Genomic DNA, 22,454 nt, shown 5'->3' on the forward strand with positions numbered 1-22,454 from the left:
CTAATTGGATGCATTACAGTTTTAACTGCTGAGAGCCACAGCCGAGTGGGAATGACACATGGCATTTTTGCCAGAAGGAGTGGTTGAGAGGTGACGCCAGGGAGACATTGAGATGATGATGGTTATGTTAAGCTGTGTATTCAATTGTATATTAGACCCCTGCTGTCCGCCTTGGGGCCGCTACTTTGGAGTTCTCAGCTACTTTGGAGTTCCCGCTGGGGATTCCTGGAGAGTTCCCTTTGGTTGAGGAAGTGCCGGAGGAGGGATTTCCAGTTGGTGTGGTGTGTCCCAGAGAAGGTCGAGTGGGTGGCGTTCACAGGAGTTCAGAAATAAAGTTTGTTCCTGCTTGAGTGGCTCGTGATTTGTGCCCAGCCAGACCGGCATTTAACTTTTTTCTTTGTTATGATAATGATCAGTTTAAAATCAGCCCAGGAATTTTCTCTTTGATTTTCAATGATGTGCAAAAGGAAGTAACTAGTTGGCAGTATTTGGTTTTAAGGAATCAAATAATTTTTTTATAGAAAATGGAAAGGGATCTGGAATTGTGAAATGTTAGAATTAGTATCTGAGAGATGAAACTCTAGCACTATCCCTTTATGTGTGTGTGTGTGTGTGTGTGTGTGAGAGAGAGAGAGAGAGAGAGAGAGAGAGATATGGGGAAACTGAGGCCCTGATAACAGAAGTGGCTTGCCAATGGATGGCCCCTTACTTGTTTCTATATTCTACCTGCTGGGGGTACAGGCTGAGAGCCCCAAGTCTCTGAGATTTCATTTTCATTCAGTAGCTTCCTAGCTGTGAAACTTGAGGACATCAGACTAATCTTTGTAAGACTCAGAATAAATAAGGAGGTTGGACAAAAGGACATCTATGATGCACCAATTTACCAAAAACCCCTCCCACATGCATAACACTCAACATTAACTATCAGCACCCACAGATTTGCAACATCATCTGTAATATGGAAACCGACCACACCCTCCTGACATTGGTTTTCAACAGAAACCCTTTCATCTACCCTGGTGTCTGGTTCTCATCCATCTCTCATCCATTGTCTTGCAGCTGTAAGGTAATTTCCTCCACAGCTGGGCCTGACCCCAGGCTGCCTTCCTACCCACTAATCCATGCTGATATTAAGCAACTAGACTCTGCACAGCTGGCTCAGACATCTTTCCTAAGCAATTTGCTTCTGGAGATATGTGCAAATATATTCACAACCCTCTACAGTGGAGTAAAGATCCATCCATCCTGTGAATTACAGCTACTTGCATAGAGAACAGAAAAACCTGTTCACCCCAGGCCCACAAATGTACCAAAAGATACAGGGGAGCCACTCCACACAGTCCTAGGTCACAGAAGTTCTCTCCACCCCTAGAAAGATTTAAGGGAAGCTGAGCCTCTAGCAAGTCTAGCTGAGATTTAGGTGCCTGGTTTGCTCCCACAGGGCATCTAGAGAGTGTTTTACCAGCTGCCTGGCTTGCCTCAAGAAAGGAAATCCCCCTCCAGCAATCCAGCCTCACTCTTACCATTTTAAAGGGTTTCCTCCAGCTTCCACCCACACCTCCAGCCCCACCCAACTTCATCCCCTCTCCCACCACCTTTCCCCGGAGCTCCACTGCCTCCTCCCACCTTGCTCCCAGTTTCTACTGTTAAAGAAAAAAAAATTGTCCAAGACACTTGAAAGGAGGCTAAGGTAGTAGCAGAGAGACTGAGCTTGTCTCCAAGCCCTGTGCCCGCCCTGCCAGGAAAGTGAGGCTTTCTTGATGGTGGCAACTTCTCCAAACAACAGATTTCTTCTCCAAATTTTCATATCTCAGGGCTGAAGTCACCCTTTTTAGATTTGTCCATCCACAGGAACACTCTCTCCAAAATGGAGGCCAGCAGACCTATGATATTCTGGAACCTTCTTTTCCCCAAAACCTCGGCTGTGTCCTGTCCTTCCCTCCCTGCAGCCTCCCAGGACCAAGGTCTGTACGGAGCAGCCTGCTACCCCCTTCAGGCTGTGTATAGGTAAAGGCTACTCCCTGACCTTTTCACAAACAGGAAACAAGAGGCAGAGGTGCCATGTTGTGAAAGTCAGCCCAGACCCTGGAGAAGAGCCCTATAGTACCTGGAGTATCCTGCTGAATGACAAGTGTCCTTGCCCTCACACACCCCTTAACACACACACCCCTTCTGTGATGTGAGCCCACCAGGGCTTTGTCAGGTGGGTGGCAGTGACGTAGGACAAAGCAGCCTGTGCGTGAAAGAAACATCAATCAGGCGCCCACAGAAATGCCTGTGGATCAGCGGGATCTTCTGGCCAATCCTGGAGTTCAGCCTGACCAACTCCAGTGGGACAAGGGACTCTAAAAACACCTTTTCCTGTCCCAAGCCCTTCCCTTCCTGCAGTAAGACCCATAAAATTCCACTCCGGTCAAGTTCCCAGGTGGTTTCTCCTCAGACCCTTTTCCTGTCCACTCTGTCCGTCTGATCAAGTTCCGCCCTGGACGAGTCTCAATAAAGCCTCATTTGGCAGTCCTTCTAAGTCTGCCTCCTTTGGTGGCCACCCGCCTTGCCTGATCTCACAGACTTAATGACCTCCCCTTGCTAGGGGTTAGATACCTGGAACTGACCCATCCCCAGGCCACAAGAGCAGGTGGTAGAACCTGAACTCAAGCAGTCTACTTCCACACCTTCCTTCCATGCTTCTCAGACAGAATGTCCTGGTGTGATGAGATGCTCCAATTATTTGAAATCTGTTTTTCAAATAATAATTAATCTTTGTCATGTGGGATGGGTTGGAAATGAAGGGTGAGGTGGAGATTCGTGTCATTCCTTCACATCCCCAGATTCTGATACTAATTCTTCTCCCCAAGTCCACCTCTTTCACCACTTCCAACTCCACCCTCCAAGCCACTAACTTCTCTTGCAAAAACCTCTTTGAAAGTGAAAATATATATGTTGGGAAAAGTATAAACGGCAGCCATACCCCAGAGAAAAAACCCCAACATGGGGCCTAAGCACCTCTTCTTCCTACCTTCTTCTTTTCTGCAGTGGCGCAAAAGGTCCCGCCCGTGTGAACTCTCCCGCCGGCGCCAATTTCAAATCTCGCTGGCGGGGAACCTTAGCCCCAATGAGAACTAATTCCTGGGCTCCGGAGCTGATATCTGAAAGAACTTGCCAATAAACGGGTTGCCTGCCATTTATCTAAACCCTACCATCTCCTCCTTAGTTCTATATAAGCACACTGCTTTTTGCAATAAAATTGGAATTCTCCAGGCAAAGTGTCTTTGCGTGGGGAATTCTTTCAATATATACATAAGTACACATATTCTGTTGACTGTCAGAGTCATCATGAAATTCAAAAGAAATAGCATTTGTGAAAACATTCTTCCCCATGTCTGGCATGGTCTGGATGCTCAAAAAAATATCCTTTTGGGCTGGGACTGTGGCTCAGTCGTAGAACGTTTGCCTCGAAGGAGCGAGACCCTGGATTTAATCCTCAGCACCACATAAAAATAAATAAGTGAAATAAAGGTATTGTGTTCAACTACAACTAAAAAATAATTTTAAAAAATATCCTTTTGATATAAAAAGGAAATAATAACAAGGATTTGCTAAATTGTGATATTAATAAATGTCACCTCTAGGTAGTCTATCCTCCTGTCCTCTGATTTTTCTGTAATCCATTCATGTGCAGTAGCCAGACCAGATTTTTATAAGCATGAATCTGATTATGTCTAACCTTGATATTCAAGAGAAATGGATCAGCACCAGCAAAGACTAGCCCAACTCTTGTGAACAGAGTGAGGATTCAGGGGCCCCCTTCCCCTTAGGAGACCTAAGGCTTGTTCCATAATGGCTTCTCTTTTGTTTAATATTATTTAGTTGTAAATGGACACAGTACCTTTATTTATTTGTTTTTTATTTTTATGTGGTGCCAAGGATGGAACCCAGTGCCTCACACATGCTAGGCAAGTGCTCTACCACTGAACAACAACCCCAGCCCTTCCATAATGGCTTCTCTATCAGCCATTGGCTTGAGGACTCCAGCTGTATGATACCTGTCAAGTGAGTCAACCCTACTTATGGGCCATGGCTGTACCTGTACCTCTCAGCCGCTCACACAGTGGGTAGTGGGAGCGGCTTCAGAGACTGAGAACTGGAGTTTCATTGAGCTCATAGATGAAAGTTGCATAAACGGATTGTAAAAGTATTTTAAACATACATCTACATGGGCAAAATTTGGTCTGAAGCCATGTAACACTTACCCACCATTATCTACCTGCTGTGTTTTGAATGACCTCACCAAAACTCATATTGAAATGTAATCCCCAGACATTAAAAGGGTGGAAACTTAATCCAATTATGGTTAATTAATTAAGGAGGGGGGCCTTTGGAAGGTAATTGAGGTTAAATGAGGCCATAAGGGTGGGGCCCAGTCCTATGGGATTGTGGCTTTATAACAGGAGAGATTTGAGCTAGGACTTCTGTCTTTCTAAGCATACCCTGTGACCCCCTTGAAATTCTCATAGTCACCATCAGCAAGAAAGACCTCACCAGATATACCTGATATTGAACTTCCCAGCTGTCAGAATTGTGAGCTGAATAAACATTTATTCTTTATAAATTATTCAGTCTGTGGTATATTCAGTTATAGCAATAGAATGCAAACTAAGACACCAACACTATTTACTTCCTCCATAAAAAGAATTTGATAAAAGGTCATGTTTTCAACAGAGGAGGAGAAGATGTACATCAGGGCCAAGAGGATGTAGAGGGTCCCCAGGTTAACCCTGAAATTCACAAACCTGTGGCTCCTGGAGCAAAGTTTTACCTGCAAAGAAGCATCCAAGATTTAAGTTTTTTTAGGATTGTAAAGTTCATTACTCCAGGACAACTCAGTAGCATCTTACTATACTTTTGAACTCCTAAAAACTATCTTGGGAGTGTAGCATGTGAAAATGGTGCTGCATTGCCTGTCTCTCTCATTCATTCATCCAACATGTACAGAGTCCTACAATGTGCTGAGAACCAGCGACACAGCCCTGAACAAAAGCAGACCAAATTTTAGCCTCTGTGGAGCTTACACTCTACATAGTAAGTTCTGCGGGGTTGGTCTCAATTATATGCCTAACCTAAATTCACTGTCCCAAGGCAAGACAGATGACCTAGTTCAGATCTCTCCTCTTTTTATAAAGCCACCATCCCACTGCTCACCCACGTGGCCTCGTTTAATCATAACTGCTTCCATAGTCAATTACATTTCCACCCTCTTACTACCTCACAATGGGGTTAAATTTCAACACAGGTTTTGGTGAAGACAAACCCTACCATGGTGCTGCACCACCTTTCCATCCTTTCTAGGCTCCCCCACATTTTTACTGGGTAACCATTAATCAGTAACTGATAGATGTGAGCCCAGCTCCCTGGTTGGAGGTTTGCATCACTCTGAGATATAATTGACACTCCAGAGCTCCCTGTGGGATTATGCTGAGGCCAACAGGTCTTGAGATGGGTCCTCACGTGGCTTCCTCCCCTCTTTTGTCCTTCACCCTGGGAGCACTTCCTTAATAAATCACTGGCACACAAATTCTCATCTCAGATCTGTTTCTAAGAGTCAACATGAGACAATATCAATTATAAATCCATCGTTGTCTACAGCAAATCCACTCATCCCACTGAGTGTGAAGTATCTAAACATCATGCTGAGTCTGGACAATACCAATAAGAATATGACCTGGCTCGGACCTGAAGACTCCCACTGCAGTTTAGCAGGACTCATGCTGTGTTCAAAGAAATGCATTCAAAAAGTGGTGCCTGGCAGGGAGCTGAGGCACAGGGAGCCTACAAGATGAGGAGTCAACACTGCCAGGACCTTAGGGGAAAGCTTTCTATAATGAGCCAGCATTGGGTATGGATATAGAATCCCTCCTTCCTTCACCCCTAAGCCCCACATGAATCTTACCCTCTCCCAGTGAAATACTATAACTTGCTCATCTAATCCCATCTTCCCTCTTCCCTCTTTCTTCTGCCCTTGAAAACAACTCCTGTGACCCAAATGCCTGCTTCTAAACTAGACTCTACATCCTGACAAGTTAGGAAAGATAGGTTCCTACCCAAGTGGGGAAACCAAGAAGTCTGTATGTGGGAACTTGAAGGATATGTGGGGTGTTCATAAAGGCTCACAGGGAAAAAGAAGTCCCAGTGAGGGAAAGTCCAGGAAGCAGGAGAGGAAAGATGAGCAGGTCAATGGCTTTGGCTCAGTTGGCCATAGGAAAGAGTAGGGGGAATAGAACTCAGAGAAGATAACCTAGAATATATAGGGACTCAAGTGCCAAGCTCAGAAATATGACTTCAGGCAATGGGAAGAACTAGAGAATAGGTGGGGTGGAAAGAATGAGGGGTGAGAGACATTCTGAAAGTCTTAGAGGCTGATTTATGCTGACACGAGGAAAGACCTCAAAGAAAACAGGGAGGATTTGAGCCCTCAGGAGAATAACAGTGTCACCTTAGAAGGCAGACATGAGAGGGGTTAAGGGCACCATCATGTGGCCCTGAGCTTGTCACTTCCCTACTTAAAGCCTCAGTTTTCATAATATATACCACAGTGTTTAAATTTACACGTTAACTTGCCTGGGCCACAGGGTGTCCAGATTTTTAATCTATGCACATTTTTCCATATACTTTATTTATTTATTTTTTCTTCAATATTTATTTTCTAGTTTTCGGCGGACACAACATCTTTGTTGGTATGTGGTGCTGAGGATCGAACCCGGGCTGCACGCATGCCAGGCGAGCGCGCTACCGCTTGAGCCACATCCCCAGCCCTCCATATACTTTAAATCTATATTTCTTTAGGATATCCAATATAATGTAAGTGCTATGTGAACAGCTGCTGTGATGTATTGATTAGGGAATAGTGACAAGGAAAGTCTACACATGTTCCATACAGAATATTTTTAATCCGCAGTTGATTGAATCTATGGATACAGAACCCGAAGATACACACATCCTATTGGTTCTGTGTCTCTGGAGAACCCTGAAAAATGCATACACCACATATGGTATAAATTCAGTGTAATTATGTTGTAAACGATTTATTTAGAACAATGCCTTGTGTGTATAAATTATTGCCAATATGAAAGAGCAGTTATCATCTGAACTCGCCTGATCAGGAATCCACCCAGCAGAGGTGATTAATCAGCAATAATCAGAAGAACAGTAATCATAAATCCACACTCATGTTAAGAAAAACTCTTCACTACTCCTGTGGAAGGCCAAGTGGTAGCTGCTTCATGTTCTGTTGCATGTGAAACATTTCCCAATAAGCTGGCCTAACCCCCCGACTCCTGTGAAGGGAATTATCACAAATAATCCACAAGAAAATTGCAAGTAATTTTTAGTCCTGTACGGTTAGTAGTTAGCCTGCAGAAATTAATTCGTTGCTTTGGCTTTTGGCCCAGTAGAAAAGCAAACCCCAATGCCAACATGGTTTTCCTGCATGGTAGCAAGTTAAAGTCCCATATCTAACCAGACAATCCAAAGAGACACCATGCCCCCAAAGGACAACACGGATCCCTTGCCTTCAAACGCTCTCTGAACCTGCGCTTTTGTCTCCCTGCTGCTTCTCTCATTAAAGGACTAAATCAAAGCCTGATACATGGTTACTATCTATTTCTAGGAGAGTTATAGTGCTAACACTCCTGAGGGAGCCATGCTGAGAACTTCAGATGCCAGCTTCTTAATCTGCAGCGGGAGATTTTTGGTATCAAAAATGGTATCACCATTTTTGGTATCATTGGCTTCTTAAGGAGATTTATTTTCCTTTAACCATCCTTCTCATGAAATTCCAATACTACAGATAGACTGTAATATCTGATTATAAACTGTGCCTCTGGAGGGCCACACACTACTGTTTCAGCTAATATTTTTCCATACCCCCTTGAAGACCCCATGTATTAAGACTTTTTTTTAAGTGATAAAAACCTAATAGACACAAAGGATGTCAAATATATCATAATAACCTGAAATAATATTTGTGTCCCCATGTTTTTTGACAGAATAATATCACCCCCAAGGGGACACTTTAAGCTCTACCCTACCTCCATTTAACCTTGGGAAAGTTATTTCCTCTCATAAGGCTGTTGTGGGGTGCAGAAGAGATAGAAACCCTTCAGATCAGGATGTCTTGAGGATCTTTTTCTTAATAATTTATTTTGCCTTTGTAAATAAAAAGTATTGCTAACTATAAATTGTTTGTTTTAATTAAATACTGTGAACCTTACAAATATGGAGCTGGAGCCAGGACTTCAGGAGGCATCCCAAGAGCCCCAACTCTGTGCATGAACTTCCCTGGATGTCCTCTGTTGGGAGACCTCTGTCCCACAGTGAAACATGCTGCAGAAGACCAAAAGGACGCTTCTACCAAACCAACCTGCTGAAATAGCAGCAGTTGTGGCAGAGATGAAGGGACAGCTGCAGAGAAAAACTTCATAGAACTTAATGTCACTTAAAAATTAGGTGATTTTGTCTTCAAAATATAAAATGTTTTCTCACTCCTAATACATGAAGCCCCTGACCTCCCAAAGAACACAAAGCCCTGCCAGATTCAACTTCACACTGTGGAAACCCTATTAGGACAAAATTAAAGGTGTTTCCTTGGAGGATAAAGTTGCTGGCTTGGGAGCAGGAGGAAAAGACTGGAAAACAAACTCATAGTGTGGTGGCTGAAGAAGGAAAGAAGAATGCAGGCCAAGGTCTCTCTCCTTCCCCTCTCCCCGGGGTACTAGGGATTGAATCCAGGAGCACTTTACCACTGAGTCCCACATCCCTGGCCCTTTTATTTCTTATTTTGAGACAGGTCTTGCCAAGTTGCTGAGGCTGGCATTGAACTTGAGATCCTCCTGGCCAAGCCTCAGAGTTGCTGGGATGACCGGCCTGTGTCACTGTGCCTGACCCCCAGGATATCCTTCTTATCCTCTTATCTCCCTGTTTAGTGAAGATGCTCTTTTCCTTACTAGAGATTCAAACCTAGAAGTCTGTACATAAAAGAAGAACAGAAGATTCAAACATTCAATAAATAAATAAATACTTAAATATTTTAAAAAGCAGAACAAAAAGAGAAAGAGAACAGGGAGGGACAGTTTTAAGCAAGCTGTGAATGATTATTATTCATGCCAGGAAATCATGAGAGTGACATCAGCAAAGTCATCTGGATGGTTGCACGATACTCAAAGCACTTGGGGAAAAGTGCTTTTTCTTGAAGTTTCAAATGAAAGCAAAAAATAGGAAAAAAAGAAGTCAGTCCGCCCAGTGCCTCAAACCAGGCTCATGTGGTTTCTTCCCACTTCCTCAGTCCTTCCCACTCAAGTACCATCCCAAAGCTTTTATAATCCAGTTGAACACTCTACAGGATTCAAACCAATCTCATCACTTTAATGTAGGGAATCTTTAAGGTGGGAATCTTCTTGACTGCCTGCTAAGCTCACCAGTAATCTACATGCATTTCCAGGACAACCTGGCAATTGAAATTGAATCTCCTACAGTCAATGAGACAATGTCCCTCCAAAGTATGCACAAAAGAAAACATAGTGAGAGGAAAAACTACAACTACCATTTGGGTCAAATAAAATAAAGTTTTCCTGAAGTCCTAGGAAGAACACTAAGTCACCTCACGTCCCTAGTGCCAAAGTTGAGAAAGTCTGCTTTCTAAAGGCATAGTCCATATGGATGATCTGATTCTCCTCGCCTGTGAGACCAGGTGGCCTGCCTCGAACAGGTAGCCTTCAGGTCAGGTGATGGAATTCTGCCAATTCTGAGAATATGTGACTCATAGCATTGTTGGCAGCTGGAATATCTCACAAAGCTTAATCCTGCCCTAAACCAATGTACCAATGTCTTGACTTTTTCTAAAGTAGATCTCATTAAGCTGTCTTTTAAAACTTAACTAACTTATATCTGAAACCTTGAAATGACTTGTGAACTCTTGTAAATCACATAGGAAATAATCTCCTAGGATCACTTAATCATGAATAAGAATTAGTAACCGGTGGGGTATGAGGATGTTGACAACAGGAGAAGCTTTAAACTATGAATAAGAGTCAGGCAGGTGTACCCCTACAATCCCAGCAACTTGGGAGGTTGAAGCAGGAGGATTGCAAGTTCAAGACCAGCCTCAGCTACTTAGTAAGACTGTGTCTCAAAAAGTTTTTTTAAAAACAAAGGATGGGGATGTAACTCAGTAGTAATGTTCCTTGGGGTTCAATCCCCAGCAACCGCCCCCCCCAAAAATAAACTTCATGAATAAAATGATCACTCCTTACAGGACCAGTGCCACATTTGCTCACCCCTTAGCATCCATGGGGTATTGGTTCTGGGCCCCTACATGGACACCCAAATCCAAGAATGCTCAAGGCCTTTATATAAAATGGCAAAGTATTTTTATGTAACAAATTCACATCTTTCTGTATACTTTAAATCATTTCCAAACTACTTATAATACCTCCTGCAAAGCAAATGCTCTGTAAATAGCAGTTACATTATATTCTGTAGGGAATAATGACAAGAAAAAAAGTCTGTACGTGTTCAATACAAACTTGGTCATTGTAAACCTAACTGCAAGGTACATGTCAGCAGAACTGGCAATTCTGACCCATGGTGGTTGGGTTCATGGATATGGAGGGCTCACTATACACTTAATAATGTTTTGAAAGTCCAGAATTCCTCTCAGCTGATTGCCTTTCTTGTGCTCTCTTCTGCTATTGTTCTCCAGAACCTTATCAGAATCAGGACGGGCACAGAAACTATCTCCCAAACTGGTTTTGACCAATTTAGAACATACAATTTCCTTGATGCCCCAGGCCAAGCAATAAGAAGACAATAAAAGGTCAGACATCACTGACCTCCTTCTGGAGTGAGCCTAAACCCCTAAGGAAGTCCCCTCAGAGAAAGAGACTTGACAGGAAGAGTGCATGAAATAGTCTTGTCCTCTTCAAGTTCAGGCTAGGTAAACCACATGTAAGTGTGTGTGGGGGGGGCAGAAAGATCAGTGTGTCCCTCCATGCTGTACAGCTCCACTGCCCTCCCTGGAGGGACTTAGGCAGAGCTTCTTCTGGAAGACACCCCTGCTGGATTCTCCAGTTCCCTCCCCTAAGCCTAGACATAACAGTCCTGTTTTGGTAACCTTGAATCACTATTTACATTTTCTCATTTTGGACTGGTCAGTTCATCCACAGCAGCTGCAGGAATTACTCACTCCCATGCTACATATAAGAAACACTAAGCTAAAAAGTTGAGTGCCTTGCCCCAAGTTGTCATATGATAGGTGAATGTGAACACCAGAAGACAGTCCCCTTCCTCCTCGATGGCTGGGGAGATCACTCCAGGAATGTAAATTGTGATGGTGTCACAGGTTCCAAGGAAGTATTGAACCTTCTAAGAAACATTTTGATAATAACTTTCCTAAATGTGCCAGTTAAGACATATTCCTTTATCTTATCTTCAGAAATAACATAGCCAAAAAAGAATTGCCTTTACAGGTTATTCAATTCTTAATCTTAAGATTATCTTATGTATGGAGAGAAATTATTATACCCATCTAATAAATGAATAAACTGAGACCTGAAGAAGTGGTGTGTCAAATATCATTGCTGTGGTGTGGACTCAGAACCAGATCTACCTGAGTTCTAAAAGGAAAGTGACCACAACACTCAGAGCAACAAAGAGATCTTTATTGTGATGGTGTCTGATTAAAAAGGAAGGAAGAGAAAATAGAGAGAGAGAGAAGAAAGAGAGAGCAACAGAGGAAGGTCCAGCAGGAGAGAGTTGCTATAGCCAAAATCTAATGGGGTCTCTGGGTCTGCAAACTGCCTAGTTGGTGTATAGTGATTGGATCATACAGTAGTTGCTAAGGGTGTCATCTTCTGCCTTCAGGCAGACAGGTCAGGGGTCAGATGTGTGCTTCCTTTGCACCAGACTGGTGGGGGTTGAATGTTCAGTCTTGAGTGGGCTTGAGTGTTCATTCTTGAGGCAAACAAGTCATAAGAAACCAGACGGGTGAGGGTCCAGTGTTCAGCCCACATTGCAGCTAACATTTGTTCTGCCTGCTCTGCAACTAACATTTCTCCCTTTTTGTTTTTCTAAGTGGCTTGGGGATGGTGTAATTCAAACTGGCTACTTCCTGCTGAGAGGGGGCAGCGTGGGGCCTACCTGGGAGAGCAGGGGAATGTTCAGGGAAAAGCTTGGGAATACCAGAGCAGCTAGAAATAACATACACTGGCTATGGACAGTTATCTAGGAAAGGGCAAAGTCCATAAAGGTTCCTTGAAGCCATAGGTTGAGCAGTGGAGATCCTTGGTATCAGCCATTGGTCCTCTGGTGAGGACTCTAGGAAATATCAGAGGTGGTTTGGTTGAATCCAGTAATGTTAAGGTGATGACCTGATTGCAGCCAGTGGAAGGGCAATCACTTTGACCCATAAACTGAGAGTGGGTGATGCCATCCTGGTGCTATATTGCTTGGATATAGAAGTGCCATCTATGGGTTGAGATAGAAGCTTGAGAGAGATTAATGATTAGTAAAAGAAGGAGAGGATTGGCAAGAAATTTTGTGATTGGTGAGCATGGTGGAAGTCCAGAATGGGACATTTGGAACAGGTGTCTTTTTAAGGCGGGAGACATGGTACCAGGGATAGTGACCCAAAAGCTTGGCTACTGTTGGGGTAGTAAGTATGACTGTATGGGGTCCTGTCCAGTGAGTTTCCAACAATCGAGGATGCAATTCGTGAAGTAAGACTGAGTCACCCTGTTGAGAGGGTCCAATTCAGTTTGTGGTTGCACTGGGATTTAGGCAATGAGTGGCACAGGAGGTACCAGATTACATGTTCCCTTAGGAGTTTGTGTAGACGTGTGATAGGGCAAATAGGACACAAGGGGAGGAGTAGTGATTGGAAAGCTTTGGTTGGTTAAAAAGTGCACCCATAGAGTTGTTCCAAGGGGCCTGAGGGAGCTCTAGGGGCTGCCCAAATTCCAGTGAGGGTGAATGGCAGGAGATTGGGCCAGGAGAGCCTGGGTTCAATAGCAAGTTTAGTGAGGTGATCCTTGAGAATGCTGTTAACTCTCTCAACCTTACCCGAGGACTGGACTCGGTAGGGGATGTGGAGCCTCCAAGTGATGTTGAGGCCTTTGGAGAATAATTGAACAACCTGAGAAGTGAAGGCTTGACCATCATCTGACTGGATGGAGGTGGAAAGTCCAAACCTGGGAATGATCTGCTCAATGAGGATGGAGGGACAGTGTCAGCACTTTCCCTGGAGGTAGGGAAAGCTTCTATCCGACCTGAAAAAGTATCAATGAAAGTAAGTGGGTAGCAAAGTTTTTTGTGCCTAGTCATGTGAGTGAAGTTGATCTGCCAGTCTTCACCTGGCTGGTAGCTCCTCATCTGATGCGTGAGGAGTTTAGGTTTGATGCTTCCTTGTGGGGATACTGTACAGCAGACAGAACATGTGCAGTGGACCTGCTAGAGAGTAGTTCTCATTCCTGGGAAGTGAAAGAGGGGTTGTAAAAATTGGAAAAGGGGTCAGGGAGAATTTTAAATGGGGCAGAGTCTCTGGAGCTGGAGGAGTTGGTCATGAGTCATAGGTCTTCATCTTGGGTATCAGGGATTGCTGGTCTTGAAGGAGTAATTGATTGACCGACTGGTTGGTGAATTTGTGTATCTGATCTTGCAGGAACTTCTGTAAACAATTTAACAAACATGGTCCTATTAGGAGAAATATAAAGAGGACTAGTAGGGGTCCTGCAAGGTAAGAGCCAAGGTCATACATGAGTGAACATTCCCCATGGAGACTGTTGGCCTAGTTGCTGTCTCCTCTTTTCTAGCTTTACTTGTCCTTCATTACCCCCACAAAAGACTGTGTTTTGGTTTAACTATTTTGGGTAGGTGTTTAAGATCAAGCTGGTCAAAATGGACTTCGTTTCTATCTATTGTTAAGAGTCAGCTGAGTTCTCATAGGGGTCACTCATGGGGGACTTGAGAGCGGCTTCTTAGTTCTGCTAGTGCCATTTGCACTAGGATGGGTCCAGGACTTGCTTGACCATATTACAAATTTGTAAAATAGCAGTTGTTGTTTAGCCACAGTTGTATAATCCTTAACTCCTTCAAGATTACTTGCTCAAAAACTTTCATATATAACCAACTTACACAGACCTTCTTTATCACCAACTTAAACCCTCTTATTTACTTAATCACATAGACTCTCTTATCCAGAAACACTTTTTTCCCTTCTATTAAATCCATACCTAGAACCTCTAATTTCTCTTTTTCATCTGTTAACCCCTTTTTAGTCACATTTTGACACAATCCTTGTAAATTTCTGAATTTAGGCAAATTATTCCATTTTAATAAGAAATATTTTGTTATTTACAGTACACAGTTAATCACATCTGTTTACCATTTCATGAAAACATAAACAGGTTTAAGTATATAGAATTATACTGTTGTAGGGACGGACAAGGCAAGGCCCCACAGGTAGCACTGGAGATGGGGAAACAGTTTTATCTGGCTGCAGCCAGGCTCAGAGGTCACAGCTTCTGCTGCAATCAATCAATCAATCTCCTGAACCCCAAGTTCAGGTAGTTTTGGAAATTTATACCCAGCATGTAAGAGGAGGGACTCAGAAGTTCACAGTCTGCAGAAGTTCACATAAAAGCAGTTTTTTTCACTCTTCTGGGCAAGTTAACCCTTCAAGGACACCTGAGAAGGGGAGAGCTTTTTTTTCTCTTTCTTTCCTCCCCCTGCCAGCAGTTACCATGGAGCCCAACAGGTAACTTCTCTTATCTTAGAAATGGAGACATCTCTAGGAATCCCCAGCTCAAGGCCAGAGGGCTTGTTTACATATTTTTGTGAAAAACTAGGGAGGAGGTGTCTAGCATCTGGAGTACTGATTTTTCCAGGCAAGTGGCCAAGTAAAACCGAGCAACACAAAAAGAGGAAGCTTATCTACATTAAATTTTGTTGTAGAGACTCTTTTGCTGATAGTCCTAAAATCAGCCGTGGTGAAGATTTCTGGAGAAGGTCAGTTAAGACTTTTCTGTGGGCCTGGGGGTCGGTGGAGACAGGAAGGTGGTGCTGAGAGCAGCTCAGGTAGATTTGAGAATGAGGAAGGAGATGTAAAAAAAAATAATGGGAAAGGGGTTTGGGACTTTCCCTAGCAAGGAAAACTTGAGCAGTAGAATAGATAGAGCAGAGGGGAGGACGGGAGCAAATATCACAAAAAACCTGTATTGACTTTAAATTCTTAGTAACCTTGTTTTCAGTGATAACAAAGCAACTTTAAAGGCTATTTTCACCACATCTCAGATAGGGGTCTGAGGGCCCTCCTCAGCTCATTTGAGCTTTGGGTTAGCCAGTAAGGGGGCCTGGTGGGACCAGGTGTCGTCACAGATAGGAGAAGAGAGGAGTGAGTGGATGGAGGGATTCCTTTAGTACCTGTTACCTCACACAAGGGGGCAACAGTTTGGGGAAGGGCGGTGATGTAGGTTTTTGATCTAGTAATTGGAAGGGAGAAAGCAGGTTGTTGAGGCAGGGGTGATGGTGGAGGGGCTGGGGCAGAAGGTTAAGGGTGAGGACCTATTTGAGCCAGGAAATAGGGTGGAGGTTCATCAGCAGGGTCCAAAGTAGTAGATGAGTCCAGAGGAAGAAAAGGTTGGGGGGTCAGTGGTTGGGGGGGTTGGAATGCAAGCTAGAAGAATGTGTAGATGTTTTCAAGAGGTGCAGAGAGCAGGATTGGATCAGAGCAAGAAGAAAGCTTGGATATAGGAGATGTTTATCCATTTTTTCGAATGCTCGGAGTAGTTGTAGAGACCCCTTAGAATGGAGGGATCCAGAGATCCAAAAGGAGGTCATTTGCTTTGGTTGTCTAGGGGATAATTAGGCCAATCCTGGGTGCTATATTTAATCAATTTGGGGGGTTTGATGTCCGGTGTCAAGGAGAAGGTCTTGAGGTTGTCTAAGAGACATTGTAAGGGAGAGTCAGCAGGCATAGAGGATGTATTGCCATCTTGCAAACATTATATGGGGAGAGGAGGGAGCTGATTTATTGGCAAAAGGAGCATTCCCGCTAGAGCCAAAAATCTGGCAGTGCCTAGTGGCAGGTTCGAGCTGCAGAGAGATTGGTCATCACCAAATCCTGACAGTTGAGGCTTCCATCCTGGACAGGGCCAGGGCCATGGGAGACCTTGGCCAAGGCTTTTTGGGACCCCTCCTGGAGAGGCTGGAGACTCCCAGGGCCGGAGAAGGAGAGTGGAAGGGGAGGGTAAGCATATCTCTAGCAGCTGAGTCTTAAAGGTGAGAAGACTTTATGAGGGACACTGAGATTGTGAAGGTCTAGGTGGGATGTGATTTTCCTCTCTCTGTTGTATGTTCCTGAAGGTTACACAGTCCTTTGAAGATGATGTATGGGGTCTATGCCAGGGAAGAGGGAAGGAAGGAATTTTGAACCCAAGAGTCAAATCTGCCCAAGGAGGGAGTCCATGGGGACCATCATGGCCTTGAAGGCTGTGATGGGGTCTTTTCCTCCCCACAGGTGGGCGAAGAGGTCAAATCCTCCTGACACCACCATTGGGTTTAGGACTCCAGAAAGGGGAAACTCACCAATCGAAGGTCGGTGGTGGATGTAGTTCTGGAGGTCAAGAAAATGGGTTCAGGTCATCTGGTGACTGGCACGTCCGAAGGAAGAAGGACCCAAAAGTGGGTTTTCACCCTCTTCCTGGGTTTCAGTACTGGATGAAAGGAAAGTGACCACGACACTTAGAGAGACCAAGAGATCTTTATTGCTGTGGTGTCTGATTAACAAGGAAAGAAGAGAAAAAAGAGACAGAGGGAGAGAGAGAATAAAGAGAGAGAAAGAGAGGGGGGGCCCGGCAGGAGAGAGTTTTTATAGCCAAAATTAATGGGGTCTTTAGGTCTGCAAGCTGCCTTATTGGCGTACAGTGATTGGATCATACAGTAGTTGCTAAGGGTGTCATCTTCTGCCTTCAAGCAGATGGGTCAGGGATCAGATGTGGGTTTCCTTTGCACCAAAGAGGTGGGAGTCCAGTGTTCAGCCTTGAGTGGGGTTGAGTGTTCAGCCTTGATGCAAACAAGCCATCAGGAAACAGATGGGTGAGGGTCAAGTGTTCAGCCCACCCTTTAGCTAACATTTGTTCAGCCTGCTCAGCAACTAACAAGTCCAGAGCTCAGATGACCTGAGCACTGTACTGCTGCCTATAATTTTTGCAATTGAGACATAACACTTATACACTTCACAAGTTTTCACATGTCACCACCACCTAGATCAAGGACAGGACATGCCATTGCTCTAGAAGTCCCCTGAGGCTTCCTCGCAGGTACATCCTCACCTGTCTCCTGAACTTTTTTTTCACCCTTCAGGAGACTGCAAGGTACTTAACCAGGCATAAGCAAAATCGCCTGTAATGATCACTTGCTCAAGGAACCCACACAGGGATGCCTCCATCGGATCTCGTGGTCACAACAAGGGACACATCTGACTGATCAAGTAACAAATATTAGCTGGGTGCTGTGGCCCATGCCTGTAATCCCAGCAACTCCAGAGGCTGAGGCAGAGGACTGCAAGTTGTAGGCCAGCCTGGGCAACTTAGTGAGACTCTGTCTCAAAAAATGAAAAGAGCTGGGAATGTAGTTCATTGGTAGAGTGCCCCTGGGTTCAATCCTCACTACCAAATAAAAGGAACAAACATTTATTTCCCAGTGCTAGGTACTGTGCCAAGTGCCAGGTAAGCAGCAATGGCAAAGCCAGCTTTCAAGTCACTGAGAGTTCAAAGATGAGTTGATATTAGACAACTACACGGATGTATAAGGGGTACATCATTAGTAAGCAGCATGTGACAGAGTAGGAGATGTTTTGAAAGATACTGGGGGAAAGGTCAAGGATGCTGTTCCTGGGGAAGTGACAAATGCTGAGGCTGGAAAGGCCAGTGGTCAGCATTTTCCAGGGAGAGGAGGAAAAGTCCTTGGGCAGAAAGCGTGAAAATGCAAAGGCCCTTAACCAAGCACAGCGACATATGCCTATAGTCCAGTGTCTCTGGAGGCTGAGGTAAGAAGATCACAGTTTGAGGCCAAGCTCAGAAAGTTAGCATGGCTCTAAGCAACTTTGCAAGAACCTATCTCAAAATAAAAAAATAAAAAGGGGTGGAGATGTGGCTCAGTGGTAAAGCAACCATGGGTTCAATTCCTGGTATGAAAGAAAGAGAGAGAGAGAGAGAGAGGAGAGAGAAAGGAGGGAGGGAGAGAGAGAGGGAGGGGGAGAGGGAGGGAGGGAGGGAAAGGAAGGGGAGAGAAAGAAAAAAAGGAAGGAAGGAAGGAAGGAAGGAAGGAAGGAAGAAAGAAAGAAAGAAAGAAAGAAAGAAAGAAAGAAAGAAAGAAAGAGCACAAAGTGCCCAAGGAGAAGAGACTGAGAAAGGAGCTCACTCAGTATGAGGCTGAACTTCCTTAAAAGCAAGGAAAGCTTTGAAGGGCCTTACAGGGAATTGGGATTGGTGACACGTCCTAGGAATCCCAGAAAAATCAAGGGGGAAACTAGGGAATGTGGGGGGCAACATGTGGGGCAAGGTCAGCAAAATGTCACTGAGACCTGCTTGTAACCCAGGGGTGAAATGACCTAGGAAAATTCAGGTTACATATGTGGCTCACAATCATAGGTTTTATTTACAGATACCACTCTGTGGGCAGAGACCAAAGAAAAAATTTGTTCTTAGGGTTTTTTTTTTTCTCTTTTTCTCATACAGGCAATTTATAGGCGATTGAACCCTGGGGTGATTTAACCCTAAACCACATCCCCAGACCTTTTTTTTTTCTTTAATTTTGAGACAGGGTCTTACTAAAATGCTGAGGCTGGCCTCAAACTTGTGATCCTCCTGCCTCAGCTTCCTGAGTCCTTGGGATTACAGATGTGCATCAGCAAACCAGCCCTATTGGAGATTATTTATTGTGAATTATTTCTCAAAGCACATCTAAGAAAGTGTCCACATATTTTTATAATGATATTTACCATCATATTATTTAGCTTACAATGCTATTGCTGGTTAATATTTAACCACTGGGTCTCTCCAAACAAGTCCATATGTGCTATACACATACACACACATATACCTAAGATTATTTTAAACTTTCTAATATAAAGATGTATAGCACTCAATTTATATAAAACAATAAAATGAAGTATACAAAGTCTTCACTGTACTTTCCATGTGGTCAACTGACTCATTTACTGACTTTTTCCAAGACCTTCTCCACAGCCAATCTGTGGTTTCAATTCTACCCTGTGGTTTCAATTCTACCCTGTGGTAAACAGTATTTATAGTCTAGTTCATGAGATTCCTAAAAAAAATAGCAACCCATCTAGGAGAATCTGGAATCTGTAAAAAGCAGTTCTCAATTGTATTCTTCTGTAAAACGAATGTGATCCTGCAATCTGTACATGTGGAAAAATAAGAATTCATACCCCATTTGAATCAAATATATGATATGTCAAGATCATTGAATGTTTTGAGCAAATAATAAAAAAATTTAAAGAAAAAAAAGCAGTTCTCAAAAGCCCTCAGACCTGGTTCCAGGTAACCCTGTTGGTGGCAGAGAGGGAAGCAGGGTTGGGGGAAGTAGCAAGAATTAGAGTGGGCTCTGGGATGCAGGGATCCTCAAAGTGGAGCTCTGAGACCAGAGTTCTCAGGTGCCCAAATGAACGGATCCTCAGAGCGAGAGCAGGGGAGAGAGGAGAGAAATAGGAGAATAGGAAGAGGAGGAGGAGAAGGAAGAGGGAAGGGAAGGAGGGAGGGAGGAAAGAATTCAGCCACTCTCCCCATAAAATAGGGATAATCACTTTGCATGGGATTGTAGAAGGGATTAAATGAGGGTTCCATATGTATCATATAACATTAAATATATTTAATATTATAAATCCTTTCCCTATCCCAAAGAAAAAGGGCTTTGCTCTAAGGGCATTTAGGGACTCACCTAAGAATTTTAAGGAGGAGTAATGATATTAGTTTTGTTTAGGAAAAATCATTGATTGGAGGGGAGGACTTATCTTTTGTGTGTGTGTGTGTGTGTGTGTCTGTCTGTCTGTACATGCTGGGGATTGAACCCAAAGCGTTACACCACTGAACTACACACCCAGGCCCCTAGAAAAATAATCTTTTCAGCCATGTGGAGGTTCAGGAAGGGAGGGGAAGAGGGCAGGCTTGAGGCCCAGGAAAGAGGTAGTCATGGTCAAGGTGAGAGATAATGAGATCAGGGTACTGAAATGGAAAATGGCATGCACATTTGAGAAGAAATTAGGAGGGAGTCTGAACAGGCTTGAGGGACTCTGAGTTAGCCTTGATGCTTGCCTTTCCTTCTCAGCCCACCTCTACTGCTACAGTGGGTACCTCTCCCTACCACATGTACCTGCTCTCTAGCCCCCAACCCAGGCTGCTCCCAGCACTCAGCACTGCTGGGTTCCCGGGTTCTTGAACTGACAGGATTGGCTCTAAGTTTCTCCACTTCCAGCACTAACCCATATCTACAGAACAGCCAGAATGTTACTTACAAATCACAAATCAAATCACATCCACTCCATCTTAAAATCCTCTAGTAGCTTCCTATCACATTGAATGAAATAAAGTGCTTTAACCTGGCTTTCCCAGTTTTCTCTTGCTGCATTACTAATTTCCCCTCCCGCGCTGCTCCAGTCTTTCAGTTTTTCAGCACTCAGCTCAGGCCCACTCTAGAGAGTCTGCCTATATCTAAAATGTCCTGAACCTGCTCTGCCACTTACCCCCGCCCCCCTCACTCCATCCTTCTTCCTTCCCCTGCCCCCTCCATATTTGCAAATGTGGGAAATAATCATGCACCATCTTGAAAAGTTGAACCACATTAATTTCTTTTCTAAATATATACCCTAAGAATTCTTGTACCTGTTCTCCAAAAATATATTCCTTTGGGGTTCTGAGGTGTTTTTGTTTTGTTTTGTTTTGTTTGTGGTACTGGGGACTGAACTCAGGGATGCTTTACCACTTAGCTACATCCCCAGCCCTTTTGATTTTTTACTTTGAGACAGATTCTCACTAAGTAGGACTGGCCTCAAACTTGTGATCTTCCTGCCTCAAAAAGGAAGGGACTACAGGCACATGCTATTCACCCAGTCAAAAACATTCAAAGAAGTTCTTAGCAGCATTGTTCCTGGTATAAAGAACTGAACCCATTCAAAAGTCCATCAACAGAAGACTGCAAACTAACTGGTAAGTGGACACAATTGAATAATACCCAGCAATAAAAATAACTGGATGATAGCTACGAGCCTCAACATGGAAGAATTGGATCTGGGAAGTGATGTTGAGGAGAAAAAAAAAAAAAACAAAGCAAAGTAACAATTTTCAGATGAATACATGCAGTTATGATACCATTTCTACAAACTTCAAAAACAAGCAAAACAAAGAATGTATACATACATATATATCAAATCTATAAAGGAAAGCAGAGATAATTTCCTAGCTAATTTAAGACAAGGATTCTATTAAGGTTGGCACCATAATACCTGCAGGCAGCTACTTACAAGTGCTGGTGCACACATGGAGTAAATGCCTTGGAGAGCTCTCCCAGCCTTTCACTGATCTTGAAGATCAAAAAGCCAGGATGGTGGTACATCTCTGAAATCCCAGTGACTCAGGAGGCTGAGGCAGGAGGATCACAAGTTCAAGGTTGGTCTTAGCAACTTAGTAAGACCTTCTCTCAAAATTAAAAATAATAAAAGGGCTGAGTATATAGCTCAGTGGTAAAGCACCCCTAGGTTCAATCCCCAGTGCAAGAAGAAGGAAAGGAAGGAAGGAAGGAGAAAGAAAGGAAGGAAGCCCCTCCCAGATCCAGTTTCAGTAAACAATACTGGGCATTACTGGATTAACAAAGTCTGTCATCTCCGGGCAACCGAATTGCAGCACCTTGCCAGTACTAGTAGCATTTTAATCTATAAATTGGGACTGTATTTCAACACAACTTCATAGTGAAGAACTCTTTAATCAGATGTTAGAGAACCCCTTCCCAAGGGAACCCACCCCCCATCCCCCCACCATGCACCATAGATGTGTCTCCTTCTTCATTGCTTTGTGACTTCACTTTAGAACCAAGATGAACGGAGTGTTTGGGCAATCTTTTGCTTTCCTTTATTTCTTTCACAATTTTTATTAAAATACCCTTTGTTGGAGGGTGAGAATAACTTGGAAATTCAAAGTAGAAGCATGTAGCACCCTGAGTACCATTCACTCTACCCCATAGTTACTATGCCCCTACTATGCATAGGAGGCTATTCCAGGAACTGTAGAGAGCTTAAAGACAAAATGAAATTGCCCTGTTTTCTCAAGAAGTTCATCACCCAGTGGAAATATCAGAAGTATAACAAATAACAATGGTACAAGACACACATG

The 22,454-nt window shown here is 43.7% G+C and overlaps 2 long non-coding RNA genes across 2 annotated transcripts; one reads left to right on the forward strand and one right to left on the reverse strand.

The window, feature by feature from the left end:
• Positions 1–11,690: 11,690 nt before the first annotated feature.
• LOC124080074 (uncharacterized) lies at positions 11,691–18,229 on the reverse strand. Its single transcript, XR_006847573.2, has 2 exons — positions 16,633–18,229; positions 11,691–13,714 (listed from the first exon to the last, which is right to left on the reverse strand). It is a non-coding gene; the product is annotated as an uncharacterized LOC124080074 (long non-coding RNA).
• On the forward strand, positions 15,008–21,486 carry LOC131423464 (uncharacterized). The gene is made up of 2 exons (XR_009225069.1): positions 15,008–15,054; positions 21,095–21,486. It is a non-coding gene; the product is annotated as an uncharacterized LOC131423464 (long non-coding RNA).
• Positions 21,487–22,454: the final 968 nt, after the last annotated feature.

Source organism: Marmota monax, unplaced genomic scaffold, assembly GCF_021218885.2.
Source record: "Marmota monax isolate L192 unplaced genomic scaffold, Marmota_monax_Labrador192_F-V1.1 WCK01_AAM20220418_F8-fsc00265, whole genome shotgun sequence".
NCBI lineage: Eukaryota > Metazoa > Chordata > Mammalia > Rodentia > Sciuridae > Marmota > Marmota monax.